The following is a 27,193-nucleotide window of genomic DNA, read 5'->3' on the forward strand; positions in this document are numbered from 1 at the left end:
ACTAATTCTGGCCACAAAAGTGATGGAAAAGATGTTTCAAGGGGTCTAACACCTGGCAGGGGGCATGGCGGAGTGGGATACATGCCAAAAGTGTCAGGGAAAATGACGGATTTGATGCACAGCAGGGTTTTAAGGGCTGAAATCGCATTGCTTTGCGAAATTGGAAGCATAAAGTGCTTTAACACATCTTGTGTGTGTATACATCAATCAGGTAGTGTAATTAGTGTACTGCTTCACACTGACACACCAAACTCACTGTGTAACGCACCGCAAGCAGCTGTTTGTGTAGTGATGGCCGTGCTGGACTGGTGCACACCATGGCTAGAGTGCAGGCGATGGTGGTTTTCAAGCCCATATGATCGGGCTGAGGTAGCTCAATGACAGAACAAGAGTGACTGAGTGTCCAGCTGGTCTGTCCACAATGGAAGAACAACCTTAATATCTTGGGTCAGGTGTCCCCCCCAACACACTCATATAGCCGGTCATTGCTTCATTGTGATACGCAAGCCCCTTCACCGCGGCAAGTTAATGATCATGAAGGGGAATTGACACATGTACATGCCTTTTGTTTTGTTGTTACAGCCACAGTGCAGCCAGAAAAATTAGGCAGGCATGTACATGCACCAGAAAAATGATTATAGCGGCCGCTGCTAGCAGCCGCTATAATAATTTTTCTGGTGCGTGTACAAGCTAGCAGTGGCCTTAAAAATTCAGGAATCCACCTGGAGTCTTGGATCCTGTTGGTGGCGGAGAAGGCAGTCAAGCGGCCTGCAGGCAGAGATGCTGTGTGGGGACCGACTTAGTCTTCGGGCAGGAAGTCACACAGCATGCAGGCAGAGATGCTTTGTGTAGGGACTGACTTAGTCTTCGGGCAGGCCTGACCGTGCTTTGCAGACCAGGCATTCATGGTCAGATGGACCCTTGACCCAACGCTGTATGCCAGAGATGACACCACTTGCCTTTCAACATCACAGAACAGTTTGGGTATTGCCTTTTTTGAGAAATAATTGCAGCCTGGTATCTTCCACTGCAGTGTGTGGCTTTGCTTTTGTGTTCTGCTTTTCTTCAGGTGGCCATTCCATTGCAGTTTGTGTTTTTTCCTCATGTGTATTCATAAGGCAGTTGTCCCCACATGGGTCTTGGTCTTTCCACGGCTCAACTTTTGGTGGCAGAGAGCACAGATGGCATCGCTCTCATCTGAGGCAGACACGAAAAAAAAAATTCCACACCACTGAGCCCTGGGATGATGGCACTTTGGTGATGGCTGCCAACTGAGTGTTAAGTGGGGTGGTGGAATAAGAGCAGGAGGAGGAAGAAATGTCACTCTTACATGCGAAAGCAGAGGAAGATGAGGTCTTCTGTGTTAAATAGTCAACTACGTCCTGACAATATTGTCAAGGGCCCCATAAAATCACGACAGCACAACCTCAAAAAGACCTGCCAGGCGGCCTGCCTCTGGCTCTTCCTCTGCCTGTTGTTTTGTCCATATTGGGGGGGATGAAGTGAAATATATGCACTAACTTGACCAATACTAATCACACAGATGCAGTGAAAGGTATACACTGACTGCTGGTATAATACAATGTGCAGTCACACAGATGCAGTGAAAAGTACTGACTGCTGGTATAATACAATGTGCAGTCACACAGATGCAGTGAAAGGTATACACTGACTGCTGTATAATGATGAGACAAATACACTTGAAATTCTATAACGAGAATCTGTTATGAAGGGCAAGTCTGCCATCCATTCAAGTGAAAGGTATGCAATGACTGGTATAATGCAATGTGACTTCTGGTATATAAAACAGTGTGCTGTCACACAGATGCAGTGAAAGGTATGCAGTGACTGCTGTTGGTATAATGCAATGTGCAGTCACACAGGTGCAGTGAAAAGGTATGCAGTGACTGGTATATAAAACGGCGTGTGGTCACACAGATGCAGTGAAAGGTATGCAGTGACTGTTGGTATAACAATGTGCAGTCACACAGGTGCAGTGAAAGATATGCAGTGACTGCTGGTAGAACAATGTGCAGTCACACAGGTGCAGTGAAAGGTATGCAGTGACTGCTGGAATAACAATGTGCAGTGAAAATAGATGCACTGACTGCTGGTATATAAAACAGCATGTGGTCACACAGATGCATTGAATGGTATGCAGTGAATGGTATTATAATACAATGTGCAGCAGTCCCTCAGGTGCAGTGAAAGGTATGCAGTGACTTCTGGTAGAACAATGTGCAATCACACAGGTGCAGTGAAAGGTATGCAGTGACTGGTATTATAATACAATGTGCAGCAGTCACACAGGTGCAGTGAAAAGGTAGGCACTTGTGCTGGGCCTGGCACAGTATAGAAATTAGCAAGGGCCAGCTGCAACAGACAGGGCTGTATATGCAATGTCAGTGGGCCACAAAAAAAAAAAAAACAAGAACATTAGTTCTCAAAAGAGCTGTTTTGGGGTGCTTTTTAGCAATAAATATCAGCAAGAAGCAAGCTAACAGACCTCCTAACTATCGCTTTCCCTATTTTTCCATTGTCTCTCCCTTCTCTCACTAATACAGTAGAACACAGAGTGAGAAAATGGCAGTCGCTGCTGCCTTATATAAGGGGGGGCGGGGGGGCTCGAGGAGGGAGTGCAGCCTGATTGGCCGCCATGTGCCTGCTGACTGTGATGTAGAGGGTCAAAGTTTAGCCCAATGATGTAGTATAGAGGGTGGATCAAACACGCATAAAGTTCGCATTTCGATACGAATGCATGTGAACCATTTGGGCCATCTCTACTCGTGGTCACTTAGACCAGTTTCACTCCAGTTTGGAGATCAACCGTTACCACATTCATAACAGTAAGATGTGGACCTTAGAAGAGGGAACCTTATCTTACATTACTCATCTTTCCTGCATCCAGTGTAATTTTAATTACATAAAAGTTATTTTTAATTTTTGGCTTGGGTATCTAATAGAACTTCAACACAGTTAACCATGTTAGTTTTTTAATGGAGAACTAATGACAGTCAGTGTTATCCAGATGTTTTTCTGTAGTGTTCCTGGAAATCCCTTCTTACATTCAGAATGGCTGAACTGTCTTTCTTCAGAGCTGCCAAACATTGTACAAGAGAATATGATTAGCAATATAACTAATATTTCATAACAAGCAACACCCATAAGAAAATAATCAGAGTGCAAAGCAAATGCACTCGAAAACAATGACAGGCAGCAACATCTGAGGCCAAGCTTGTCTATCTTGAAAATATGTATTCTCATGTTAATTTATGCCAATACTTAGAAGCCTCTGACATGTGACAGACAATTGAAAGCTGAAAACCTTATTGGAACTTTCTGTCTACAAATGCTTTCTCAGCGGTAGACTGACCCCGGACAACCAGAGAGGCTTTCTAAAGCAATTCTATATGTGAAATCAAAAAGGAAAAATGGATGGAATAAAACCACATTTTTTTGTTCAAAATAAACACAAAAGATTATTTGAAAAGTGATTTTTAAATACCTATAAGTAAGGTAGGTGAGGAGGGGATATAAGTGTGTGTGTGTGTGTGTGTGTGTGTGTGTGTGTGTGTGTGTGTGTGTGTGTGTGTGTGTGTGTGTGTGTGTGTGTGTGTGTGTGTGTGTGTGTGTGTGTGTGTGTGTGTGTGTGTGTGTGTGTGTGTGTGTGTGTGTTTAATTACATTATAAATAGGTGATTAATGATTTTGAATATTTTGTCATTTTATATTTGTATTTAATACAAATATGAAGTAAAATGAAAAATGTTATATTTTTCGAAATCATTTTTTTATTTTATTTTCTGAAAGAACCACTATCGCAACATATTTTAAAATACATGTAAACACATATAAATAAGAAGTATGTCTTTTGCAGAGTAAGATGAGCCATAAATTACTTTACTCCTATGTTGCTGTCCCTTACAGTAGGTAATAGAAGTCTGATAGAACTTGCAGGTTTTTGACCAGCCCATCCCCTGATGGGGACAGGACATAGGGATTTTTGTATTTGATTTATATTTTACAAAAGCAATCCTGGCAGGGATGCTGGCTGCCACCCTCCCCAACCCCCCCCCCCCCCACACACACACACACACACATACATACATAACACACACACACACACACACTTATTTGCACACTATTTTGGCAGTGTTTTTGAAATAGAGTAGACTCCCTCAGTTGGAGATGGGCTAACTAAAACTTATAAAACCTGCCAAACTACTTATCGTAAGTGACAGTAACATAGTAGAAAAGTATTTTTTAACTCATTCTTCTCTGGGAGAAATGCATTTCTTTTTTTTAATTGACCAAAAGGTTTATTGTATATAAAAGGATCAATACAGAGAGAGAAATGCATTTCTGTTAGGAAATTTATGTTTCCACATTCTGCCTGCAGGTGGCGACATTGAGCAGGACTTTCAGGAAATTCTATTATTTATTGCACCAGCAGATGGCTCAGAGGACTTTGCATTGTCCTGAAACTTCACCATCCACCAGCACGGGGCCTCTTAATTCTATTGTAAGGACTTGCAGTTCTTTGTCTGGCCTGCAAAGGCCTCTAATGGAACTCTCACTACCAGCTGCATCCTGTGTTTGCTATCACATCGACTATTTAAGGACTGCCTCTTCCTCCAGCTAATTGCCAGAACTTAAGCTCCCAGGCCTGAGTTTCTGGACACCCTGGTTCCTGTTCCCCGCCCTGATTTCTGTGTATGCCTTCCTGTTGCTGAACCCTGTTTATTCTGTCTGAGACCTTTCTTTTGCCTTATCCCTGGTACTGTACTTATCTGATTACCTGTTACTGACCTTGCTCTCCTGTTTGACTCTGATACTCTGCCAGCCTGATCCCTTGTTGCCGTGTATGATTGCATATATTTGTATATTGTTACTTTCTGTATATATTATCGTGTACTTAGAAAGACAGTCAGGTGCTGTATACATTTGTCACTGCTTCTCGGGTTATTTTTATATATATTGTGTGCTATGCATAGGTTTGCATGATATTTGCATTCACTTTTGTATGCCTGCATTTGCAATAAATATTTATTTTTGCACCTTATTCCCTGGTTCCAGTGTCTGTATACTGCAAATTGTGGTTAAACCCTGTTGCTCCATTCAGGTCTGTGACAATTTCTTAGTTGAATGTGTTTACATGTATTTTAGATTTTACAGTTTTTGCAGTAGTGGTCCTTTAAGTAGTTTGCTGTCAGTATTGCTTTCCAAATTTGTACCCCATGTGCCACAGCCTAGTTTCCATATTTAGACTTGGCTTGGAAAAAAGCAATAGTACCATCAAATTACTACATGATCATTGCATCAATGATTAATAATATACTATTTTTATAAATATTCACTAAAAGCATTATTGCCACCTAGCAACTCAACCATCTCGCCAATAAACCAGTATATGTAAATATAAGAATGTGTTTTGCATACTTTAACACAATAGCATAATAGAAAAACTGCATGTGCAAAACTGTAACAATGTGGGAAATTTAGGCAGTCCTGGCCTCTAAGAAACTTGGATTCTGCATAGACCCCAATACTAATTGTGGCTATAACAGAATCCAGTGGCCAATTTGGGCTCAGGGAGACAACAAGTGTAGCTAAAGCACAGGGGCGATGGAGGGAGCGAAAGTGTCAGAGATTTTAGTGTAGCTAGTGGTAGTGGGGTAAATTACCGGGTTAGTGTTAGGAGTAGGTGGGGTAGGTTAGTGTTTGGCTTAAGCTGGCCACTAACAATACAATCATTTTCATCCAATTTTATAATTTCTATGTAATATAAGGTAACGGCTTAAATTAGCAATTCAATATATTCACTCAGTTTATCCATGTACTACATAGATTTGGTAAAATTGGATGAAAAAGATTGTATCATTAGTGGCCACCTTAAGGCCCCGTTCACATTACAAACGCGGACGGCAGTGCGTTCGGAACGCAACACGTACGAACGCACGCCATCCACATTTGTATGTGTTGCGTAGCTAATCCCGTTCACTGAAAGTGAATGGGACTGCCACGCATTTTTGGAAAAAATGTGTGCAGCATGCGTTCCTGGACCGCACTGGTCCGGAACGCATGCATTGTGAACATCAGACAGTGCACTCTATGCACTGTCTGATGTCGTGCGTGTCGGCCTCCCGCACGCGTTTCCAAAACGCAGCTGGAATGCAATGTGAACGGGGCCTAAGACATCAGTTGTCTAACTGAGAGTGTGTGTGTGTGTGTATGTGTGTCTGTGTGTCTGTGTGTCTGTGTGTTTGTGTGTCTGTGTGTCTGTGTGTCTGTGTGTCTGTGTGTCTGTGTGTCTGTGTGTCTGTGTGTCTGTGTGTGTTTAATTACATTATAAATAGTCCAAGGGTGGCCATACATGGTACAATTTTTCTTCTTTTTTTCAATTAGATAATTTAGTTTGATTATTCCGTTAGATCGAATATAAAGATTTTTCAAGCATGTCCGATATGATTTTTCTCGAAAAAACGGGATAATCGTTCAAATTTCGTGATCGAAAAAAAAAATATTTTCAACTTTCATTCGATTCGATCATTTAGATCGAATAAACGGGATAATCAAACGTTTTTATTGTACCATGTATGGCCACCATTAGGGTCCATTCACACCAGAAGTGCTTTTCTGAGCAATTTTGCGATTAATTAGCGTTTTTTTTAATCGCTCCCATTCACTACATTAAAATCATGGATCGTGTACATGAAAATCGTGGCAATTTTTCTGCGATTTTTTTTTTCCCCTGCGATTTTAATGAAAGTGAATGGGAGTGATTTAAAAAAATGCCAATCAATCTCAAGATGCTCACAAAAGCGCTTCTAGTGTGAATGGGCCCTTAGACAGTGGTAGGTTAGTGCTAGGAGTAGTGCTAGGAGTAGTGGGAGGGTTAGTGTGAGAGGAATGGCCAAAGTAAAAAGCTCATAAGCATCCCTATGCTTCAGTCTACATTAGGCATTTTATTAGTTCATGGGTGAACAAAAGTAAAAGTACACATCTAAAAAAATTAACAGCATTAGGTCTCTACTGTCTACTCCTAAGCATTTTCAATCCATTACACCTGCAGGCTAGTATTCTCCAGGGAATTCTAAGCCCATAAGCATGGGATTCCAACCTTGAGCAATACTAGACAAAAAAGTCCTTAAAGGGGCACTACAGTAAAATACTATAACATTTAAAATATGTGCAAACATATAAAAAAAGAAGTACATTTTTTTCCAGAGTAAAATGAACCATAAATTACTTTTCTCCTATGTTGCTGACACTTACAGTAGGTAGTAGAAATCTGACAGAAGTGACAGGGTTTGGACTAGTAGTCCATCTCTTTATAGGGGATTCTCAGGGATATATTTATTTTCAAAAGCACTTGGTGAATGGCAGTTGCTCTGTCCAACTGCCAAAACACTGTGTAGGGAGCAAGGAGGCTGGCCAGCATCATTGTTTAAATCCTTTTTTGGGTAATGTCTTTGAATAAAAGCCTTGCTAAGAATCCCCTATGCAGAGATGGACTAGGCCAAAACCTGTCACTTCTGTCAGACTTCTACTGCCTACTGTAAGTGACAGCATAATAGGAGAAAAGTAATTTATGGCTCATTTTACTCTGGAAAAAATGTACCTCTTATTTGTATATGTTTGCACATATTTTAAATTTTACAGTTTTTCGCTGTAGTGCCCCTTTAATACTTTGGTTGGCTTCAAGGTGGTCCGTTGTATAATGCACACACTATAATGAGTGTGAACTGCAATGGAGGCTGGACTAATGCAAAGCCTACATGCAGTGAATTAGAATAATGAATTACAACACAGTACTGTGAGCAGGCTCATAGAATTTTATGGGCAATAAGTTGGCATGCAGAATTATTCTGCAACGCAACTGAGCAGCACTGTGAACTAGCCCTATGGGATGTTATGGATAATGGAGGAAGGGATTATTTATCATCTTCGCTGATATAAAGAGCAGCGGTGCAATGTGACAATGTGTTCACACTATTTTTTAATCACAAATTTATAATTCTACACTTCCTAATATGAATTATTACTTGAGAAGTTTAGTGATACCAGATATTGGAGCATGCAGACATTATTTAAATAAACATATTGTTTGTATCCATCCACACATCGGTACACTGGTGAAAAGGAGAGTGTCAGTCAGTGCTGGACACCAAACGCCTGACGGCCATTTCACACCGCAGCGCTTCTAATGGAGGCTGCCAGATATTGGGCCTGATGCATGACATATTACTGTGTGCATGTAAAGTTTGCCTAGTTCACTGTGCTCAGTTACATTGCAGAATAATTCTGCATGTCAACTCATTGCCCATACAATTCTATGAGCCTGCTCACAGTACTCCAACTCGCTGCATGCAGGCTTTTTATTCAAGTCTATGTCCAGTCTCCATTGCAGTTCGCACTTATAATGCGTACGTTATGCAACTGACCCCTATGAACCGCGGCTCATGGGGGCATATATTTTGAATAGCTTCCATTTAACATGCTCTGTCTATGCACAGCACAGCCTCATATATCGGGCTCATTACTACTAGTAGATTTTGTACCATTAAATTATTTTAAGATACTTGCAGTCAGTTACCATAGCAAAGCTGTTGGTATGTGGTCATATAATTGGTACATTTTCTTTCTTATCGCTGCTTTTGCATTCTGTTAAATAAAATGTAGAGGTCTATAGTAGCTGAGATTTTGAAAGAATAGATATAACAATAATGTTGTGCTGAACCACTGCGCATCTTTCATTCATTGTTAAATAAAACATTGAATTGATGGAAGATAAAAAAAAATACACTTTGTAGTGACTTTAATATCTCCCAATGTTATGGTACAGTAATGGAAAATACTGAAACTGTGAAAGGCACAGGTGGTAACCAGAGGCTCTTTATATAAATCTGTCACTGCCATCTCTGTCCTGTAATAATGCAAGCACCTGGTATTGCTCTATGAACTTTATAAAGAGCTGATAACACCATGAAAGTTGTCTACCTGCATGCTGACTTGTCTCACATACAAAATAAAGTAAAAGGCCCTGTTCACAGTGGTCAGTTGCATTGCAGAATAATTCTGCATGTCAGCTCACTGCCTATGAAGTGCTATTGGACTGTTTACAGCACTACATTGTACCTGATAACAGGTGCCTTAACTGCTATGGCTGTGTAGTACCAAGCAGTTAAGGCACCTGTTTTTTCACTGACCTGAGAAAGCGGGCAAGCACTCGCAAAATGCACTGTCAATTTTATGAATAAAATACCTTTTTTCAATAAACTGGTCCAAATTCTTCAAGGCCTGGATTGAAATAACAAACATGGCCTGGGTTGAAATAACAAAATTATTTGAAGGCTGCTGGGATGGCTTGTTTGACCTTACAAATAAAGCCAAGGATTCTAAAATAAAAAGGAAGCATCAGCCGGGCTTTCACTAACTTGACAGAGAATAGGTAACCACCATGGAGTGAACAGTGGGCAGAAACAGGAAGTACGGGAGATCACCTGACCGGGGAATCCAGCCAGCTGGTGGCTGTCTACAGTTTAGCTGAGCGGAGCCTTGCCGCTGATCCAGCCGCAGGCTGCCAGCTGGATGTCGAGATTGCAGCAAGTTGTTAACATCTATAGTGCATTTTAAACATGTTTTTATTCGAGGTGTGGTCACTACAGGATCAGGTACTGTGTGCTTTGATCATCCTCTGGCTGCACTGGTCATGGGATGTGAGTGCCAATGACATATTTGCCTATTTTCTTGCGCTGAGGTAACTGTAACTTTGATCTGACCATTTTGCTTGGGCTTGGAACCAGCCCTACCTCCCAGCTGCATACACTATCCATATCTGCGCTGCTTTTTGTGTGTTTGTTGCGTGTATGATTTCACATGCCACACAAGCAGCGTGTATGTGGCTATGGAAGAGTGGTGGATTTTGACAACAGACAAGCACCACTACACAGGAAAGATACTGTATAAATGCACACAGCACACATGTATATTTATACAATAGAGCACTGCAGCGAGGCGGCGCATGCAGTGAACACAGACGATTCCAGAGATTTCATGCTTAAATCGATCAGGAATTAGCCTGTGGCATATGGGAATCTGACAGGTCTCTCTCCGATCAGATTCAATCAGAGAGAGATTTTCCTCTTGGTCAAATCTGCCCATACATCACCTGACCTATGACTACCCTTAGGCAAGTTCACAGTGTTCAGTTACATTGCATCATAACTGAGCTTTTTTAACTGAGAATATTGCACAGCAAAAAAAAAGTAAATGCAACGTTCACAGTGCATGCGGTGCGATGAGTGTCAATGGAGTACATAAATAACGCGGATCCTGCTCTGCATTTATGCAAAGATATGCGTTGAAGCGCTCAATGTTAGTCTATGGTAACGCTGGCATGTTTGAATATTTGCATCACGTCGCACTACTTTACAGGCATTGCACATACGCAAATATGTTTTTAAAAAAGGTGGAGCTTTGTAGTCTTAAATGTGCAACACAAATGACACACATCTATGATGCAATTTTGATTGTTATGCCTCCATTGCATCACATGCCACCGCAACCACATTCCTTGCTACTTTACATTGTGTTTTATCTGCGCTGTGCAGCAACACAGCAGCATGCAATTCCACTGTGAACCTTGCCTCTGGCTAGGTTCACAGTGCTCAGTTGCATTGCAGAAAAATCCTGCATGTTGGCTTACTGCCCATACAATTCTAAGGGCCTGTTCACATTAATGGATCACCTTATACTAACTTGCTGCATGCAGGCTTGGCATTCAAGTTTATGCCCAATCTCCATTGTAGTTCACACTCATTTTAACTTGTGCGTTATGCAACTGGCCACTGTGAATACAGCCTAAAGGCTAGGTTTACAGTGGTCAGTTGCATAATGCATGTGCTATAATAAGTGTGAACTGCAATGGAGACTGGACATAAACGTTAATACAAGCTTGCATGTAGCGAGTTAGAATAACGTGACCTGTTACAATGCAGTACTAAGAACAGGCCCATAGAATTGTATAGACAGTGAATTATTTTGCAACACAACTGATGCACTGTGAACAGGGCCTAAGGCTAGGTTCACAGTGGTCAGTTTCACTGCAGAATAATTCTTCTTGTCAACTCACTGCTCATTCAGTTTTATGGGGCTGTTCAAAGAAAAATTTGCTGCATGCAGGCTCTTTGCATTAACGTCTATGTCCAGTCTCCATTGCAGTTCACATACATTTGAACTCATTATAACGCATGCGTTATACAATTTACCACCGTGAACCTAGCCTGAAACTTTGTACCATAAAAATGCAAAATTCACCACAAACAAATTTCCTAAAGAGGATCAGAGAGACTTGCTGGAAATATGACTTTGCAAATGTAACCTGCTCTTCCCTGCATTAAACGGAGACAATACAAACCTTAGCAAGAACTCTGTGATGTCATACTTTTTGTTTATTTCCACCTTTTAATATTCAACAAACCTTTACACTGCCATTGTTTCTAACTTAGTTCTATTTATATTTTCTACACCTTAGCTGGTACTGCTTATGCTGCAGGTGGCCCATCTAAGGTAATGACTATAACCTGTAGGGATCAGGACTTGATCTCCATGGCTAAAGTTTATGGCCTGAGTGCTGTACAGATGTGTCAACATAGTGGAGAAAGTGGAGGAAGGTTAATTACATGATATTAAATGGATGTAGATTATGCTGGGAAGGGCAAGGAGGGGCATTGTATTCTCATTCTTTACTGTCCTTTAACCACTTCCCAACTGAGGGGTTTTACCCCCTGACCACCAGAGCAATTTTCACCTTTCAGCGCTCCTTCCATTCATTCGTCTATAATTTTATCATTACTTATCGCAATGAAATGAACTATATCTTGTTTTTTTTCGCCACCAATTAGGCTTTCTTTAGGTGGGACATTATGCCAAGAATAATTTTATTCTAAATGTGTTTTAATGGGAAAATAGGAAAAAATGTGGGAAAAAAATTATTATTTTTCAGTTTTTGGCCTTTATAGTTTTTAAATAATGCATGCTACTGTAATTAAAACCCATTAAATGTATATGCCTATTTATCCCGGTTATAAAACCGTTTAAATTATGTCCCTATCACAATGTTTGCCGCCAATATTTTAGTTGGAAATAAAGGTGCATTTTTTTCAGTTTTGCGTCCATCCCTAATTACAAGCCCATAGTTTATAAAGTAACAGTGTTATACCCTCTTGACATAAATATTTAAAAAGTTCAGTCCCTAAGGTAACTATTTATGTATTTTTTTAAATTGTACATTTTTTATTTTTTTTTTAATTACAAAAAAAAAAAAAATGGGGAGTGTGGGAGGTAAGGAGTTAATTTTTCGTGTAAAACAAGTTTATTTGTGTGTAAAAAATGGTTAGGGTGTAGTTTTACTATTTGGCCACAAGATGGCAACATTACCAATTTGTTTCATGCGACCTGCAAGCGTCCTTCCGGACGCTTGCAGGAAGTAGAAAGAGGCTGGGACTTTGTTATTTTTTCACAATGATCTCGCTGCTCAGCCGAGCGGCAGCAGATCATTGCGGGGCTTAGATCAACGAACGGGAATGGATTTTCCCGTTCGTTGATCTCTGGGCGAGCGGGCGGCAGCGTGTTTACTAGCGGCGGGCGGCGTGTTTACAAGCGGGAGCGCGGACAGCGGCGGGAGTGCGCAGAGTACAGATTTCTCCGTCCCTGGGGGTGAAAGGATGGAAAAAGGGGTGGAGAAATCCGTACGCACGGGGGTAAAGTGGTTAAAGATCTGGTGTACCAACGAGTTGAGTCTAATGCATGTATGAGGTTTTACTTCTTTGCAATTTCAGGTCATGTATACTGTTTTATTCCTTTCATTATAAAACTGAAAGTGTAAAAATTCCAGAAGATCAATCAATACAGCAAAAACGTTTTTTAAGCTATAACTGGCATATTCATTGCCAAGTACTGCGATTTTGGCAACTGTGCAGTCCTCACTATAATAAATGTGAGCCTTGATGTGGCACTTCCACATAATCCAATATTCTGTTCTATTTGAGGTCATCGTTGTAGTTTTAATTATCTCCAACTAAAATTAATGTTTTAGGGTTGTTTTTTTTTGTTTTTCTTTTTTCCTATTCTGGGCCATTCATTCCTATCTAACCAAAAAGGGATTTAATATTTTGATACAATTCTAATTTATTAATATATTGTGTTTGGATAAGGCTCAGTCAGTTTTCCATTTGGCCAAGTCATATATCACATTTCCTAAATTAGTTCTTTTATGATGTAATAGAGACTTTATTTGGTTCTCTTGGACATCATTATATCCTGGTCAAATACAATAATTGTAGTATAATAAAGATGTTACAGAAGCTAAGTAACTTTAGAGAATTCTACATCAGTATGTTTTTCACTACCATCCTTTATCTGTTTCCATTGCACATTTCTGCCTTTATTTTTCTCCTTTTGCATTAACAAAATGAGGCTTTAATGATTATGCCCCAATGACATTTAAATTGGCAGTTAGTTCATTACCATGGGAATAAATTAGCCATTAACAGCTGCAAGCAAAATTTTATCAAACACAAGTTTTCAAGAAAGAAGTATTTTGCAGGACTAGATTATAGTAGCAACCCACAACAAGTTTTCAGTGTATTCACATTACATATTACTTATACATTGCTAAATGGAAGCATTAGAAGATCAAATTTATTGATATAAAATTGAATGCATTTTTTGATGGATAAGCTTTTGATTCCTTTTAAAGCAGTATTATCACCTCACTCAGTACTGTACCACCTTTTGAACAAATGAGGCATTATACAGTATATGCAGTAAAAAGCCGTTTGGAATCAGAGGCTGAAGCTGATAGACAAGAGTCGTTCAATTCAACCATTTTAAATCAGAATGGAAAATTATCTTAAAGAGGAAAGGGGGGAAAAATCAAAATATTGCAAAGAGATAAGTTAAAAAAATAGAAAAGAGATCAAGAAATGATTGATATTCACCATGTAATTTGTTCATATTGTTTGATCCATAATCAGCCTGCATGTAATAATCTTTACTACTGGCAGACATAAAAAAACTAGACAGAACCAACTGCCATTATGTGTAATGCACAGGGAGATATTGGCTCCTCGGCAGTTGGAAACAGCCACTATTTCCCACAATGCAACACTGTTCACAGATAGGAAACTGTCAGGAGGACCTAGGTTCTAACATCACACTGTGGGCAGTTCCTCTTTTTTAAGTCTGCACAAGTATACCTCAATGGGTGTTGGGTATACCACCATACACCACTGTCAACTGAACTGAAAAAAGCATAATGCCCAACTGGCTTTAGTTACCAAGTGTAATCCTTGAAGGGGTGCTCCACTAATCATTCATACATCTTCTGGGTTTTGTGAGTTATGTATTCTTTTCACTCCTCCCCTCCTCCTACCTCCCCCCCCCTCCCACACACACACATCTGATGCCAATTGCAGAGTCTTTTTAAAGAATGCTACTGTGCTATTAGTATTGCTGAGTAAAATAATGGTGACTTGACTAGATATATAACCTGTAGCATATATCGTGTGTCTCTCTGACTTATGCGCTGATAAAGGTACATTTTTATTTGCAGTTGACTAGTTGACATAAAGCATTTGGTGCTCTGGGCAAAAAAGAATAAGAAATAAGAAATACTAAACTTGTTCCCAGCTGATTCCAGGTCTTAAAGACCAGTGTGGCACATCATTTCTATTTTATATCAGGTATAGGTGTCCTGACTGAACATAGATGAATGAAAGGAATACAATTTATTCTGGAAAGGGGTGGAATGTTTTATATGAAAACATAATTTACACAAATACAAAAAAAAAAAAAGTAATAAACACTAATGATCAAGGCTATTTCTGCAAGAGAAACCCTCATGGGGCATCAAAAATCTCTGCAGAAATGCAACTTAGCTTACTTTGGTGTTGCTCCTCTATTATAGCATTTTGGACTCAAGTGAATTTAATTTGTTATTGACTTCATTAATGTTTCCTATGTATGTCTGGTCTCTTAAATTTATGAAAAAGTAGTTTCCCAGTATATCTTGTAAAATTATTATTATTATTATTATTATTATTATTATTATTATTATTATTATTATTATTGATTTTTATATAGTGCCAGCATCTTCCATGGTGCTGTTCAACAGAATACAAGGTATAACAATACGATATAAACAATACAATTACAGTAACAGTACAAGACAATGGCAGCTTATGCGGTGAACAAATTAATAAAATATTTTTTTCCAGTGTGGGCAAGTGGCAGATGTGTTGTGGAGGGTGCTCCAGAGGAGGGGAGGAAAGTCTTGTAGGCTGGAGAGAAAGGAGGTGATCAGAGAGGAAGAGTAGAACTAAGAACATTGTTCTCCTGAATAATTCTCTGTATTGTGATCCCGGTTCATCAATGCATAACTAGGGCATGGAACTCGCAAAATGTTCTATCTTTGTTAGATCTAGTAAAAAGAAACAACAAAATTCTGGATACAAAAAAAGCATTAGGTGACATGATCTAACCTATATGTTCCTAATAGAATTATGGGCTGTCAATCAGCTTCACATTTTACAGGCTTCTTTTTGTGGCTATGACCTTTGCGTTAGGCAAAGTTTAATAGCAGTATTATTTTTTTTTCAGGTAAATACATACTATTACAGGCTGATTCTAGTATTGTTGTTGTTTGGCCCAATTAGTTTAGTCATTTAGGGTCTACTTTATATTGTATTAAAATTTAGTTTATGTTGATACATCTTGTTCTAACGTACATGCCGTCCTGGCGCCAGGGCTTTTCGCGCTGGGTAAGCTGTATGACAGCACAAATTAATTTGGGGTCAAGCATTTGCTGAAGCCCTGAATTACACCGTGTGGACTATAGTGTTATTGATATAACCATGCTAAGCTTTGTTGGTGCGCGGTCTCGCAGCAGGCGCTGAAAAGCCTTGCTTTGCTTGTTCTAGGGTACCTTTAAATTCTCTGCAAAGATAAATACTTACTACACATTCTTATGTGAAGAACATGTAATATCATACAGCCTATGAAAAAGCTTGATTGTGTATTGTAACAGTATATTGCTTGAAAGTTTTTACTAAACTGTTAATGAGCACTGTGCATTTTTTTTTTTTTTTTAATCTTCATTCAATTTTTATAAAGAAAAGATCCCTGTAGATGTTAGCAACGCAGTTAATAACAAAGAATCTCCATATTGCAGATCCATCATAAGAATATAGGCCCTATCACTCTAATAAGTAGTTGCAAACAAAAAATTATTTGGAGGCTTTAATACTGTATGCATAACAGCCAAGGAATACCTAACCCTACAGTCATGCAAAAAAGATTTAAAACATGCTTAGTTTAGAATTGCATAGAAAAAGTATCCTACCTCTCCATACATTGCCACCCATAGTCCCAAGGTATTTCCATAGCGGTAGCTAGCCAAAAAGTAACTTAAAGAGAACCCAAGGCGGTGCATGTGGGGGGCAGATGGAACACAGAGGCATGTTCTCTGCCTCATGACATTCCTCTGTGTCCCCCCACCACCGCTCTCTACCCCCCACGGCTGTGCTATAGCCCCCCAAAATAAGTGACAATATTTGTCTCTATCTCGGAGTGTAATGGGAGGAGAGGGATTCCCTGCACAAAACACCCACTAGGGGCATTCCTGCAGACTTTCCAGAGCTGTCATTGGGCAGCTCTCTCTCCTTGGCCGTGCCCCCCTGCCGCTCCCCATCTCCCTGAGCACTGTTAATTAGCCAGTGTCGGGACCCAGAGGTCATGAAAGTGAAAGTAGGGCAGTGCGTGCCAACAGGAGCGGTGGAGAGTGGCATGGATGGTGGCTACCTGATCCGTCCAGCCCTCCAGATCAGGTAGCCTAGGTTTTTTTTTTATTATATGAGCTCACCTCGTGCTCTTTTTAAGAATCTCTGTATTATGCCTGCCTGCCAATCTGGTTGTCTAAAGGTTCATTAATAAAATGATCTTGGTATGAACCAATATATTAGGAGGTAAGTGCTTTTTGAAATTACATTTGATTTTAACTAATTTGATTTAAATAATTGTATTCTTTATTGGGCACACTCTCGCCAAACCTTTTTCAGTACATAGCCCATAGAAGTTGGCTTCCTATATATTTTTCATAACCACCATTATACACCTTTTAACGGAGACCTGAAAAGTTCTATAGGATTCCTAATATTTCATATGCTCCATCTACCAGCATAGTAGTTGTCTTTATCACAAACCAGGTTTGTGAGGACAACTCTCCTAAACTACAATTGCTATAGTTCAGACATGCTATAACATAGGCTAGTGTTTCTCAAACCTGTCCTCGTGACTCCCCAACAGTGCATGTTTTGCAGGCAACCTCACCTAAACACAGGTGGGGTAATTAGTGTCTCAGCTACATGGAATCCACCTAGCTGAGACACTAATTACTCCACCTTGCGCATGGGAGAGATTCCCTGCAAAAAATGCACCGCTGAGGAGTCGCGAGGACAGGTTTGAGAAACACTGCCATAGGCTTTTTGCTGTCTGTCCTGTTCTTGAGGTCTAAAGCAGGCCATACACTGGTCGATTTGACCACTGTGATCAAATCTGCTATGAAATTGGTAACACAAACGTTGCCCAATCTAATTCCATCACAAATTGAATGATTCAGTGGATTGCATACACGCTGGAGCTCTAGTTTTTGAACAAGCTTGTCACATGTTGTCACATGACTACGAACAGAAAAGAAACACAGGGAGAAGGAGACCCACTGCATAAAGTTAAAGCACCAGACCAAGAAGTACACATGCCAGTCAGAAAGGTGAGAGTACTGCTGCCACCGACAGATGGGGAGAGGCCTTGGGAGTGGTGAGGCAGGGGATATCGGTTCCACAGATTATTAATTTATTTCATGCTGACATTGATTCTAAGTCTGTGTGCAGTGTTTGGGCAGCCAATAAATCCCTCTCTGATCAGATTTGAGAGGGATCTATCTAATGGTTGATCTGGTTCTGGTGGTCATCTACAAGTTTATTGTCACCTTTAGACCTATGCTCCATATTTCTCAAGACATCTCTGGTACTTATGTACTAGAGATAAAAGAGTCAGTTTTGTGTAGTATAGAGCATTATTACATTTCAGCATGAGAAGTAGTGTTAATTACTCAAATTATTGCTTTATTGTATGACATTTATCCGACATTTATATGTAGCTTTGAGCTGGCTACACACACTGCTCAGCAATCCGTATGGCAAACAGCAAATAATGAATAAAGCAAAAAAACTCTAAATAAGTATAAATGCTTTTAATAATAAGGTATAACCATAAAAACAATTAAAAACAAAGTACAGCGCATGAAGACGTTGTGTATAGACTGTAATAAGTCTAAGGGTGAACAACAATCTCACAATGACCAATACAAATAATAGTGATGAATCTAGGGCCTATTGGTAAGACAAATACAATCATAACCATCTGCACCAAGAAATCCAAATCTCATGCATGGCTGGTATCCATAAGGACCTAATGATATCGTATAGACATGTATGATGGTACAATTTGCCGCATATATGCAAGAAAGATAGATGCAGGAATCCCCAAAAAAATGTATAAATGAAATCAAAGCAGATGTCTTACCAAGAGATGCCCCAGATGCCAATCGTCTGCCGCGCTGTCCCTCACATGTATCGCAGCCATGTGAGGGACAGCGCGGCAGACGATTGGCATCTGGGGCATCTCTTGGTAAGACATCTGCTTTGATTTCATTTATACATTTTTTTGGGGATTCCTGCATCTATCTTTCTTGCATATATGCGGCAAATTGTACCATCATACATGTCTATACGATATCATTAGGTCCTTATGGATACCAGCCATGCATGAGATTTGGATTTCTTGGTGCAGATGGTTATGATTGTATTTGTCTTACCAATAGGCCCTAGATTCATCACTATTATTTGTATTGGTCATTGTGAGATTGTTGTTCACCCTTAGACTTATTACAGTCTATACACAACGTCTTCATGCGCTGTACTTTGTTTTTAATTGTTTTTATGGTTGTACCTCATTATTAAAAGCATTTATACTTATTTAGAGTTTTTTTGCTTTATTCATTATTTGCTTTTTGCCATACGGATGGCTTTTCTTTGTTGATGTATCTGTCTATATACATCCCAGGCAAATGTTATTTTGGTGGCTTATGTGGGAAACAGTAAATTCGGGCGCCTGAGGCTAGTGGACAAATCGGGCGCCGCCATTCACTTCTATAATAAATATCGTTTAATGGGCGCCCGGTAGGAAAAAAGGGCGCCGGAGAAAACTAACGTTTTAAAAGCGGTGCCCGGAGACTTAATGTTTTATTACTGTTTCTCATGATTACACATTATTTAATGATTTATACATGTTTAAATATTATTTTTAAACGAAAACCAGTACAATATTTTTCCCAAACATTATTTTTAAACGAAAAACATTACTTTTTTTTTTTTTTTTTTTTACATTATTTTTAAACGAAAAAAATAACAGGGGGGTCTTAGGTTTAGGCACCAACAGGGGGGTCTTAGGTTTAGGCACCAACAGGGGGGTCTTAGGTTTAGGCACCAACAGGGGGTCTTAGGTTTAGGCACCAAAAGGGGGGTCTTAGGTTTAGGCACCAACAGGGGGGTCTTAGGTTTAGGCACCAACAGGGGGTCTTAGGTTTAGGCACCAACAGGGGGGTCTTAGGTTTAGGCACCAACAGGGGGGTCTTAGGTTTAGGCACTAACAGGGGGGTCTTAGGTTTAGGCACCAACAGGGGGGTCTTAGGTTTAGGCACTAACAGGGGGGTCTAGGGGTTAGGGGTAGGTACAGGGAGGGTTACTTAGGCACCAACAGGGGGGGTCTTAGGTTTAGGCATCAACAGGGGGGTCTAGGGGTTAGGGGTAGGTACAGGGAGGGTTACTTAGTAAAAAAAAATTTAAACGTTATTATGCGTTTCATTATTTAAACGAAAGATTAACGTTTTTACAATTGCCGATTTAATACACATTATTTAATGATTTATAACGTTTAAAAACATTACTTTTAAACGAAATACATTTTTAAACGTAATCCAAGTTTATCGTTAAAATCCCGGCGCCCTTTTTTCCCATCGCCCCTTTTTAACGTACGCGCTTATGTGTTGTATCACAGTTAATGGACCATGACTGGGGCTGGTAGAAAATACTGACTGCTAGAGATGGCCCAAACGGTTCTCCCGGCGGGTAGTTCTCGCGGATATCAGCTACCCGCAATCGTGGCGGGTAGCGGACACATGGCGCATTCGATCCGCCTCCTATACCTCGTCATTGGACTAAACTTTGACCCTCTACATCACAGTCAGCAGACACATGGCAGCCAATCAGGCTGCACTCCCCACTGGAACCTCGATCCCCCCCTATAAAAACTCTGCAGCATCGGCCATGTTCTCAGTCTGCTAATCTTGCTGTAGTGAGAGGAAGGGAGAGACATTGGAGCTAGGGAAAGCATTAGTTAGGCTGTTGTTAGCTTGCACCTCGCTGAATGTTGTTGCTGAAAGCATCCCACAAAAAGCTCTTTTGAGAGCTAATATTTTTCTGATCTTTTTTTTTTTTTTTGTGTGTGACCACAGACAACATACATACAGCCCTGTCGCAGCTGGGCCTAGTTGCTGTACTGTGCCAGGCCCACACTCTGTATTACCATTGCAATCCTTTTTACTGCATTTGTGATTTAACTAAAGCATAGCTGTCTTTGTGGGTGACACTGCATATACCTAGAGCCCACAGACAGTTGGCAGCCAGGCTAACTGGGATCTTTAGTCCCACATCATATTACCATACCATTGCATATCTTTTCACTGCATTTGTGATTTAACTTACTAAAGCATAGCTGTCTTTGAGGGTGACACTGCACACAGAGCCCACAGACAGTTGCCAACCAGGCTAGCTGGAAATTGTAGTTCCACACTGTATTACCATACCATTGCATAGATCGCATGGATCCCAGAGGGCTGTCAGTCTCCACACAGCATCTCCACCTGCCGGCCGCTGCTGCTTGCCCAAAGACTAAGTCAGTCCCCACACAGCATCTCTGCCTGCAGGCCACTTGACTGCCTTCTCTGCCATCACCAACAGGGTCCAGGGCTCCAGTTGGATTCCTGAATTTTTAAGGCCACTGCTAGCAGCTGCCGCTAACAAAAAGAATAATAGTTTTTCTGGTGCAGGTACATGCCTAATTTTTCTGGCTGCACTGTGGCTGCAACAACAAAACAAAAGGCATGTACATGTGTCAATTCCCCTTTGTGATCATTACCTTGCCGCGGTGAAGGGGCTTGCGTATCACAATGAAGCAATGACCTATATGAGTGTGTTGGGGGGCACACCCAAAATAATAAGGTTGTTGCTTCATTGTGGACAGACCAAATTCGATCAACTGGACAGTCACTGTTCTGTCATTGAGCTACCTCAGCCTGATCATATGGGCTGGAAACCTGCCATTGCCTGCACTCTCGTAATCATGTGCATCAGCGCTGCCATCACTACACAAACAGCTGTTTGTGGTGCGTTACACTCTGAGTTTGGTCTGTCAGTGTGAAGCAGTACACTACTTACACTACCTGATCCATGTCTACACACACAAGATGTTTTCAAGCACTTTATGCCTCCAATTTAGGAATTCAATGTGATTTCTGCCCTCTAGGGATTATAACCCTGCTCAAATACTGTCAAATACTTAATTTTCCCAGGGACTTTCGGCATGTATCCCACTCCGCCACGCTCCGCTCCAGGGGTTAGACCATATTTTTCATCACTTTTGTGGTCAGAATCAGAAACAGTGTTTGTAGTTTTTCAAGTTCGCCTGCCCATTGAAGTCTATTGCGGCTCGCCGAGTTCGCCGGTCCATGGACTTTTGCGGAAGTTCACGTCCACGGTCCACAGACCTAAAGTCTCTACTGACTGCTAGAGATGGCCAATGATATGCAAATAACTCAAATAACTAAATCAAACCATAATCCGTTTTCAAGATGCATAACAGAGCCGAAAAATTTGCATAATCCTGTTTTTGAGATTCCAAAGCTCAGAACAGCAGCAGTTTCCACTCTCTCTGCACTCCTCCCCTGGTACTGCATTTTTTGTCACACAGGACTGGACAACCACATTACCCTGCCTGGGTATCCTGCCCTCTGTGACAATAGGTACAGTTGGAGAGGGGCACAGGGAGAGAAACAGCTGCCATTTTCTGGACTTCCTATAAGTATAGCAAGCCCCAGAGCATTTGAAATCCCCTCCAGCTCCCCTATTGGTCTCTTAACAGACCAACGGGAATCCTCATTGGTCTGCAGATACCCCCAATCACAAATTCCAGTGATCACAAATTCGACTCCGCCCACTTATGAATTGACTCATGATCACAATCACGAGTAGAAAGGGATATCCGACTCAAGTGTGGTTTTGAGTTAAATAACCGCATGTAATCACGAATCATGAGTCGGTATTCGTGATTAAACACCCGCTGATTTTAATGGTTAATAGCAAAGCCCCCTTACATGCTACAAACACCAAATTTGCCAGATATGTTAAAATGAACAATGGGGAAAAGACCTTATAGTTTTTGAGGAAATCGATTTTAAAGTTTCAAAGGAAAAAGTATACATTTAAATGCAGTATATGACAGTTAATGTATTTACCACATTTAAATGTATACTTTCTTCCTTTGAAACTTTAAAATCGATTTTCCCAAAAACTATAAGGTTTTTTTGATTTTTTTTCCCTCTTGTTCCCACTCTTTAAATATGTGGCGAATTTGGTGTTTCTAGTATGTAAGGGGGCTTTGCTAATAACTGCTAAATTTTTCAGGTTTTCAATCACGAATACCGACCAGTGATCACTGAGTAATGAGTCGGGTAACAAGTGCAATCACGAGTACATTTGTGATTGAGAGCCGATTACTAATACCAATTATGACCTAGTGATCACAAAAAATAGTGGTGCTAATCACGAGCTTGTGATGCCAAGATCACGTGTTGCTCGTGATCACAAGATCACGAGATACTCGTGATCACGAGCTCATGATGAGCACCACTATTGGTCTCTTAAAAGACCAATAGAGAGCACTGGAGGAGGTTTTACCCTCTTGAGGACCGCGGTCTTAAACCCCATTAGTGACCAAGCCATTTTTTACAAAATAGGCCACTGCAGCTTTAGGGCCTCGCTGCAGGGCCATGCACAACTCAGCACACAAGTGATCCCCCCCCCCTTTTCTGAGCTCTCTGTTAGTGGGCTTTGATTGCTCGTGGAGTGTTTTTGTTATAAATATTTATTTGTTTATTTTTTTTATAAATATACCTATTTTTCATTATTTTTTTAAACCCTCCCTCTCTCCCCCCCCCCCTGCCAGCCAATCAGTGCAATCAGGTGTCATAGGTTTCAGCCTATGCAAGGCCAGGACTGGGAATTGTTTAGACATGTGCAGGACTGTTCGCTGGCCTTCTGAGCAGGGATCTACGCGTGCCATGCTCTCCATCATTTGTTGGGTATCCAGGGAATATAGTGTTGGATCATTCCCAATGATACAGTCATGGGAGTAATGAAACAAGAATTTATGGTAAATTAGGGTTAATAAAATACTTTTCTCTTTGTTGCATTTCTATTTCATTTGAACTATTTCTGGAAATGGGTAAGGAGTATGTCAGTGTCCCTATACTAATTTCACCTGGGGAGGGGGAGGGCATCTGGGGTCCCCTTCTTATAGGGGACTTCCAGATGCCACCATGAACCCCCCCCCCCCCCCCACAGGCATCGACAGGTCCATCTCCTCCTTAGCACCAGCGGTGGGGAAGACCCCTTTTTGTCCATGGTTTAGACAAAAGCTCTGGGGAAGAGGGCCAAATCAGAGCTACATTTTTCCAGGGGTCCTTATACTGCAATATAGCAGTTGTACAGTGATCCCTGACCAAAATGTTGCAAGTTCCACCAGGATTTTTCAGGTGGTCATTACGCAATGCATAGTCACCACCTGGAAACCCCAGCATTAAATTCACTGCTCTTTCTTATAAAATATATAAATGTACACTACTGATAGGTTGATACATTATCTGTCGTTTAACTGCATTTGAAACAAACTTTTTTCCTATCGTAACTTTAAAATCGATTTTCTCAAAAACTACAAGGTCTTTTTGAAAAAAAAAATGTGGTGGAGGGAGGAGGGTGGAGGGAGGAGGGTGGAGGTTAGAGGGAGGAGGGAGGAGGGCCCTTGAAACATGTTTTCTATCATTTTTCCAGCCAATAGAATTTTTTCAAATTTTCAAAGTTTGCCTCCCCATTGAAGTCTATTGCGGTTCGCAAACTTTTTCGCGAACCAAACCTTTCGCAGAGGTTCGCGAACAAGGTTCGCGAACCAAAAATCGGAGGTTCGCGATATCTCTAATTAAATACTGCTATGCAGTGTCAGTTTCCTGTCCTATCTTGAACCATGCATAACCATATTGGCTATTTCTACTGAGATTTCTACTGAAATAAGACTAGGACTGACATTGCTGTGCAGTGCATTGGATCTACTAGCATCAACTGTAGATGAACAGAACTAGCTCAGTATCTGTGTGTTTTGGATTGTCTTGTCTGAATTGTTATGGTCTTTTTCACTTCTAAATAAGATTTGCACGTAATATTATGTATGCAAAAATAATCAACAAACATTCAGTGGAAAAGAGAAATTTCCTCTAGAAATTTCCATTGGCTTTGTCCCTTGCTTTTCATCTAATGTATATAAAATAATAATAAATAAAGGTAATATATAGTTTATATATATATATATATATATATACATATATATATATATATATATATATATATATATATATATATATATATATATAATATTTGTCATAGTAAAGTAAATAATATAATATTTCCAATGCTAAAAAATAAAAATAAAAAATAGATTTGTCCCTTTGGGGGCTTCAAATGACATGCATAGATAGGATGCTATAGATTTATCTTTCTAATTTCTAATTTATTTTATTGCGTTCTATCAATTTATACTATTCACGTGCAAAGTATTCCGGCCCCGTCCCCCAATTTTATCTGCATGGGAAAAATTCAGCTAATTGAATTTCCCCTACTCTCAATGTAATGTGTAATTTCCTAGAAAGGCATATTTTCCATTTACTCAAGCGTCTATCTCTTCATACGACTGTGTTTTACAATTCTATAATTATTTAAAAGTAATTAAGACACAGTACCATAAAAATAATATGTTTAATTCAAGCTGAATCATTTATGGAACCAAAGCGCTTTCTTTCCATAACAAATGCAAAACAAATTATGTTTCTTTACCCTATGGCAAACAGTCATTTTAATTAATTAGGTCAGAGACCAGTTACTATTCTAAGCACATTACATCAACAATAAGTGATTTTAGCTAAGCCTTGCAAACTGTAATTTACTCCAGCTTCATAGAACAATAGTCCAGATGATTAGCCATTTAGATATCCCTTTTATCAATGGCAGTGTTTGTACTGAAACTTGCCGATACAACATGTTGCATGAAATCTATATTATTATTATGAGGCGTGATGAAATATGCTCTATTGTCACATATAATAAGATAATAATGAAAGCCTTGAAAATATGAACCCATTATGCAAATTGCACAGCTTGGTTGTCTTTCCTAAAATAAATAACTGCTAATTATTAGCACAATAGAAGCATGACAGGAAATAAATACTCATTCATTTTCACTTAATTTGCAAGTGTCTGTTTTATGACCATTAGACAGAGAAATAAAACATGCAGAAAGGCAGCGTAATTCATGTAAGCAAGAACTTTTGTTTCCGTCTTATAAAGAACATCGTACAAGAACAAAGTGTAATAAATTAAAATTTGAAGCCACTGAATGCTTATACCAGTGAATGTCTTTATGGCTATTCAACCAGTAGCAGTGCTGATCTTCTCTTAATTAACTGGAGTAGCATTTTTATTAAAAGATGGCATTGCATTGATTCCATGAGCAATGCTTTAACCTTCCTGGCATTATGATTATTTCCAGATTTAGGGTCTAAAAGCCGTGCAATTGTCTCACAAGCTTTTAGACCCTAAAGACAAGAAAAAAAAAACATACCACAGAGAGATGCATATAATGCACTCAGGCACGGGATTACTGCTCTGAGCTGCGGATTTCTGTTACGAGCCTCACTCGGGATTACCACTGAGGAGGTTAAAAAACAGGTGCACTTTAATGTGAACCTGAAGTGAGAGGGGTATGGAGGCTGCCATATTTATTTTCCTTTACACAATACCAGTTACCTGGCATCCTGCTGATTTATTTGGCCTCAGTACTGTCTTTATCCTAGTCTGCAGCTTAATTTGTCAGAAGAAACATCTGATGTTCATGCTTGCTCAGGGTCTATGGGTATTACAGGCACAGGATCAACAGCAATGCCAGGTAACTTGTATTGGTTAAAGGAAAATAAGTATGATGCCCTTTCACTTCAGGTTCAATTTAAGCCCACCTCACCTTTCTGATATGTAACTCTGCATTTCAATAAACAAACAAACAAAGATCCTGATGCAATGATTGTTTGAAAAGAATGCGGTATCAAGTCAATTGGTATCACATAGCTTTTCTCATAAATTATGTGCTGTAATAGATAATAAAATGAATGTCTAATCATCTAAACGGTGTATAGTTACCCTTCGCTTAAAGAGACACTGAAGCGAGAATAAATCTCGCTTCAGTGCTTATATGTCCCTGCTAAACCACCGCTATCCCGTGGCTAAACGGGAGTCCCTTACCCCCCAAATCCCTCCCTGCAACATTAACGACCAACTTGGTCGTAGATTTTGCTGCTGTTGGGGCCGGGCTAACGGCTGCAGCCCTGCCTCTCAGCGCCGTCTATCAGCGGCGCATCGCCGCCTCTCCCCCGCCCCTCTCAGCGAAGGAAGGCGGAGATACGCGCTGACAGACACGCGTGAGGCAGGGCTGTGGCGGTTAGCCCTGCCTCTATGCGGAAGAGATCCCCGGCGAGGATGGAGGGGATTTGGGGGTAAGGGACCCCCGTTGTGCGGCGCGATAGCGGCGGTTTAGCAGGGGCACACATGTAAACTGGTATCCCAGAGCAAGTGAACAGTGAGTGTGTGACCCATATTCATACTCCTATCTCCTTCCCATTTCTCCCTCTAAAGGGGAGT

At 40.3% G+C, this 27,193-nt stretch overlaps 1 protein-coding gene across 5 annotated transcripts in view; it reads right to left on the reverse strand.

Moving 5' to 3' along the window:
• CDH12 (cadherin 12) overlaps nt 1-27,193 on the reverse strand; it is a 1,227,746-nt gene that overhangs the window by 284,777 nt on the left and 915,776 nt on the right. The window contains exon 1 of one of the 5 annotated variants that reach the window (XM_068236733.1): nt 7,275-7,350. The exons of the other annotated variants lie outside the window; for them this stretch is intronic. The gene's annotated coding sequence lies outside the window, so the exon portion shown is untranslated. Of the gene's footprint in view, nt 1-7,274; nt 7,351-27,193 lie in introns of those variants that run through there. 5 annotated transcript variants of the gene reach the window in all.

The sequence above is a fragment of the Hyperolius riggenbachi genome, chromosome 5 (assembly GCF_040937935.1).
Source record: "Hyperolius riggenbachi isolate aHypRig1 chromosome 5, aHypRig1.pri, whole genome shotgun sequence".
In the NCBI taxonomy this organism is placed as follows: Eukaryota; Metazoa; Chordata; class Amphibia; order Anura; family Hyperoliidae; genus Hyperolius; species Hyperolius riggenbachi.